The 6000-nt window shown below is 41.0% G+C and overlaps 1 protein-coding gene across 4 annotated transcripts in view; it reads right to left on the reverse strand.

Moving 5' to 3' along the window:
- The window catches only part of slc12a5a (solute carrier family 12 member 5a), a 176158-nt gene that overhangs the window by 26683 nt on the left and 143475 nt on the right, over window positions 1-6000 (reverse strand). The gene's annotated exons all lie outside the window — the stretch shown is intronic.

Consider the following 6000-nt stretch of genomic DNA (forward strand, 5'->3'; position numbering starts at 1 on the left):
AAAAAAAGATGTCGATAAGTTCAAACCACCTATACATCAAAACAGAACAAATTATTCAATATAAATGTGTGACCCGAATAAAATCAGCCCTTACTTTCATTTCAGCATACAGCTGATTTTAAGTACAATAAATGAAGTCTCAATGACATCTGTAACAATATAGTCCCACCTTGCACACTCATAAATAATGGAGCACGTCATTTAATAAAACACAAACAATTCTGGTCACCTGACTTCCGAAAGTACGAAAGAGCCTCATTTAAGGGACATGCCAATGTTTGGAATGGAGCGGGCCGCGTGGTTAGCATCTGCGTCAGTTGTGAGTGTGAGTGCATGTATGCTTCAAACTACAGTAAAACAACTGAGTGTGCACCCTTCCACTACTGAAACTGTAAGGGAAGTGGGAATGGCGTGGTGTGGTGTTTGCAGATTAAACATGTGTGGAAATGAAGGAATGCATATCAAAATGTAATGTGTGTGAATGCTGCACGCTTAGGGTTATCATGTGCGCTGAGAGGGTCAGAGCAGTGCACAATTCCTCACGTGCACAGTTCAGAGGAAACACTGTTGTCCGATAAAAAGCATGTATCCCCCGCCCAAAAAAAGAAAAAAACTGACTGTTGGGAGTTCCATTTTTCTCCACTGGCTGGCAACAATATGAGAAATTGACACTGTGCTAGGATAAATTAGCATGCTAACATAAATATAGTGTACAATGTGTAGCTAACTTGGCTTCTGACTTCATCCATCCATTATCTGACTCGCATATCCTTTTGTAGGCATGTGAGAGCCTCTCCCAGCCATTATCGGGCCTTAGGCGGGGGACACTCTGAACTGGTTGCCATCCAATCGCAGAGCACACTTGGACAAACAACCATCCATGCTCATAACCACACCAAGGGAAAATTTAGAGTGTTCCATTAACCTGCCATGAGGTACACACTGAAATGGTTGCCAGCCAATCGCAGGGCACACATAGACAAACAACCATTCATTCACACACTCACAGTTGCAGCTAGGGACAGTTTAGATCAGGGGTCCGCAACCCAAAATGTTGAAAGAGCCATATTGGACCAAAAAAAAAAAAAAAAAAAAAGATGTCTGGAGACGCAAAAAATTTAAATCCTTATATAAGCCTTATAATGAAGGCAACACATGGTGTATGTGTCTATATTAGCTATATGAGCCTACTATCAGTTGGCTACAAATATAAAACGAGCCCTCATGATTAAATATTTGTTTTCCCCGCGGTGCACAACCTTTTTTGACCGAAGATCTACTTTTCGATCAACCAACCTCCCGCGGTCGACCCGTTACCGCAAATGCGCGCAGACGCACGCACTTACAGACGCATGCCACAATGAGCAACAGCCTTAACGGCCCCTAAGATGAACGAGGCATGTGATGCGTTTTTGCTGCGTGTTAACTATTGCAGCTCACGTGTACCGTTCAAAAATGCTTCGCTCGGCCCTCCAGATTCCCATTCTTTGCCAGTACCCTCAGTGAAATGTACATGAAACGCCATGTTTTTTACAACAGCCACCTGCCAGGCATCCCAGCCTGCTAATAGAAACGTGTGTCGCAGGCTATGACGCAAATCTTCGTTAACAGAAATGTTGACTTTAATATGTATTTTACACATTTTTACAGCATTGGAAAACATTAAGAATGTATGTGTCATGTTTTGCCTCCTACAGAAAACATATTGAAACCATAAATATATTTTCCTCCCCAATCTTTTTCCATTTTCAAGCATTTTTGAAAAAGCTCCAGGGAGCCACTAGGGCGACGCTACAGAGCCACATGCGGCTCTGGAGCCGCGGGTCACCAAACCCCAGTTTAGAGTGTTCCATTAACCTGCCATGCGTGTTTTTGGAATGTGAGAGGCAACCGGAGTACCCGGAGAAAACCCACGCAGGCACGGGGAGAACATGCAAACTCCACACAGGCAGGCCTGAGCCCGGATTCCGATCCGCGGGCTCTGCACTGTGAGGCGGATATGCGAACCAGTCTACCATTCTGCTGCCCGTAACAAACTCGATGGACTATATTAATTATGTACCAAGTGTACAGTGCATGTCATGATGGTATTTTGTATTCATCTGCAGCCATTTTGTCACAATCCATTTGATGGCTAATAAAAATGAATTTTTCCCTTTGCCTTGCAATGTTCTACTTCATCATCAATGGGATATTATTCAGCAAGATATGAAATAAGAAAATCAAAATGTGTGTAGATTAGATCATACAGTATATGCTTACAGTGCTGCCTGGCTAGAGATAGGCTAGGGGGGTAGAAAGAGCGAGGAGAATGTTCCGGAAGAGAAAAAAATGACAAGTGGAGAAGGAGAAAGCGAAGGAGTGATGTTGGGTGACGGCGCGAAGATGGCATTAAGATTTCATGGGTGCGCTCCAACGCTATTGTTCAACTGTTGCGAGTGACGTTTCACATGGTTGGCACATGAAAAGAGCTTGAGGCAGGACAACTTTTGTTCAAGTATTTTTCTCTTTTTTTTGTCTGTCTCCACTGCAATGATGTCATTGTTGTTGTGCTATTACATAATTGCTCATCTGAACACCGTTGCTTCCATTAGCCCAAATAGCAAGCCTAACATTAAATAAGATTGAAAAACATTTGAAACAACACTGATAAACATATTTGATATTCTTATTAATATTTTTAATAACACTTTTTAAAAAATGAGACCCTAGTGGTTAGCCCTTCTACTTAAAAAAAAAGTACCCAGAGAAAACCCACATAGGCACGGGGACAACATGCAAACTCCACACAGAGAGGCCAGAGCCGGAATCCAACCCTGAACCTCCGCACTGTGAAGTCGACGCGCTAACCACTGGACCACCGGGCCCAAATGTAATGTTGATTAAAACGGTTTGACTTGAAGGATATTTCCGAACAGAACTTTTTGGTTGAGGCTATTTGATCTGGGAAAATTTTTTCCCAAGAATTTGGGTTAAAACGATCAACATTGGAGCATATTTTCTATAAGAATTGTGGTTGAAATTCTTTGGAGGCATTTTCTGCCCAAAAATTTTGGTTTGATTTTGAAAGATATTTTTTACTCATAAATTTGGAGTGAAAATGCTTCACATTCTTTTTTCCGCAGCAATTTTGATTGAAGTTGTTTTTGGGTTGAAACCATAAATATTATTTCTCCAAATTTTTTGACTTGGGAGGCATGTTCTTCCCCCAAAATGTATGGTTGAAACGGTTTAGTTGTTTTAACCACAAATTTTGGCTGAAATTTTCGGAGTTTGCAACACAATTTCCCCCAAGAAATTTGGTTAAAATTGGTTAACTTGGGGATACATTTGTCACAAAATCTGTGATTGGCTCTGTTTGCTTGACAACGCCTTGACTTTGGAACATATATGATTCACGGGAAATTTGGACTGAAATTTGTTGACTTTGTAGCAATTTTTGCCAAGAATTTTGGTTTCATATGTCGGAATTGGAGAGAATATTTCCCCCCTATATTTAGACAGACTCTTATAGACAATAGGTCACAACTTTCTAGACTACTTTACAGCAAGTTAGATCCTCCAAGCTAAAAAAAAAAAAAAAAAAAAAAACAAGCTTAACCTTCATTGTTGGACAACTACTGACGACGCAGTGACTCCCTGGCTAGGATGAGAGACATTTGCCTATCACCTCATCCGTCCCCGTGAAGGTTGTAATGTGGTTAGTGGCACCTGAGGGCCCGCACGATGACTAGCCAAGTGACGAGCATCAGGGCTCAGGTTCTTCGCGCTAATCTGCTCCTAATGAGGCCACAAGCTCTTCTCCCGCCACAGCAGATAAGGCCGTAATTGTTTAAGTGTTTTATCTGATGGCGCGCAGAGGTAGCCCCGTCGCATATGCAATCGTTGAATCGCAAGACGACAACAGAGGAGGTGCGCCAAATCTGTCTGGATGTTGAAGGTGGCGTTTAAAAATGGAACACTTCCTTCTGTCGCAGCCTCCATCAACAAAATTGTTCAGACAAGGTGACACTTAACCACCAGGATGTCTCCACTCCTCCGTCTCATTTTCAGCTCTGTCATTTTGGTGACTTGACTTTTACCAGCGTCCTGCTTTTCTCCGCGCCATTTTCTGGCTGTCAGGGACATGATTAAATGTCATCAATCGCCGGATGTCTTTGACTCAGTGGATCGCTCCGTCCTATCAAGTCAGCACCCGACCTGGCCTGCAATCAAACCTCCTGCCGTGAAAGTACATTAGGATGGAATACGGGGTAAATGTGAAGCCAAAGCTTGTTAGCCTTGAGGAAAATACATTGAACATTGGACTTTGTAACTCCTCAATGGTAATGACATGTTTTACGTTCTGAGTGTAAAGTTGTGGAGTTGGAGAGAAAAAGTCAACATAGGACCGAAGTTGTAAATATTGCTTTTAAAAATTGCGAGAATAACTATTTTGCAATAAAGAAGCCATTAATTTACAAGAATAAATTAATTTAACAATTCAAAAGTTGGGAAAAAGTTGGAATTTTATGATTGTACAGATGCAATATCGTGAGTATAATGTCGTGTTGAAAGAAACGTTTGGATTTTAAGAAACGAATAAAGTCAACATATTTAATGTGACAAAAATGTAACATTTTGCAAAAATTAAGTTGATAATTAAGGAGTCTATTGTGAGTGAGTCAAAATTTGGCAAAAACAAAGGTTGAGTGTCGTGTTTTCTGAAAAAAAAAGACTTTAAAAAATGCCATGATTTTTGGAAGGTGAGGATATGTTCACGACAATATGAGGAAAAACTCTGACTTTTGCCAGATTTAAGTTGCATATCAGGAGGACAAAAATGTAACATTTGGCAAAAATTAAGTTGATAATTAAGGAGTCTATCGTGAGTGAGTCAAAATTTGGCAAAAACAAAGGTTGAGTGTCGTGTTTTCTGAAAAAAAAAGACTTTAAAAAATGCCATGATTTTTGGAAGGTGAGGATATGTTCACGACAATATGAGGAAAAACTCTGACTTTTGCCAGATTTAAGTTGCATATCAGGAGGACAATTTACGTGCAGGTTGGAATATTACAACAATAAAGTCAAGACTGTGCGAAAAAACTGTTGGGATTTTAATAGAATTAAAGAAAATGTTACAAGTCTCTTGTGTTTTCTGAAAAAAAAAGACTTAAAAAAAAGCCATTATTTTTGGAAGGTGAGGATATGTTCACAACAATATGAGGAAAAAGTCTTGACTTTTGCCAGATTTAAGTTGCATATCAGGAGGACAATTTACGTGCAGGTTGGAATATTACAACAATAAAGTCAAGACTGTGCGAAAAAATTGTTGGGATTTTAATAGAATTAAAGAAAATGTTACAAGTATGAGAAGGATTTGTACTGTATGTACCCAGTTTTACTCAAAATCACTCAAACTCCCATTGTTTGAATTTCATTTGTTTTTATTGCTAGTTGTTTGTTTTAACTGTTTCGTTTTTGAAAATTGCTCTAAAAAGCGTGCGATGAAAAGTTTCATGAGCTCGTCGGCATTGAGTGCGAAGGACACTTTAGGTCTGCTTGCATCCCGACCTAACGCTCCTATTTGGCCTTTGGTGGACCTCGGGAGCGGAGAGGAGATTGCTTGTGACAGAAGAGTGTCCCGCAGCACGAGAACCCCGCTTCATTAGCACGCTTCACTACGCCCCCGTTGTCAGATGATTTCTTCCATTGTCCGCTGCAACTTCAGCAGGAGCCCACTCGCGGGGGGATCTGACATCCTGGCGGAGGGCAAAATGGACTCTCAGGTGTAGGGACGTGAGATAGTGAAGACACGCATTGCAGGCTGCCTTAGTGGTGCATTTGGGGGTGGGGGGGGTGTTAGATGAGGTATGGGTAGGGGAATCAAAAGCGAGGGAGGAAATAATGAGAGCGCAAAATGAAAAAAGGCTTCCAGAAAATTGAGGAAGCGTACGAGATGAGAGTAAAAGAGAAAAAGGATGAAGCATCCGTAGCATATAAATGACTCCCCCCAACACC

This window comes from Hippocampus comes, unplaced genomic scaffold, assembly GCF_001891065.2.
Source record: "Hippocampus comes isolate QL1 unplaced genomic scaffold, H_comes_QL1_v1.1 scaffold17, whole genome shotgun sequence".
Classification (NCBI taxonomy): Eukaryota; Metazoa; Chordata; class Actinopteri; order Syngnathiformes; family Syngnathidae; genus Hippocampus; species Hippocampus comes.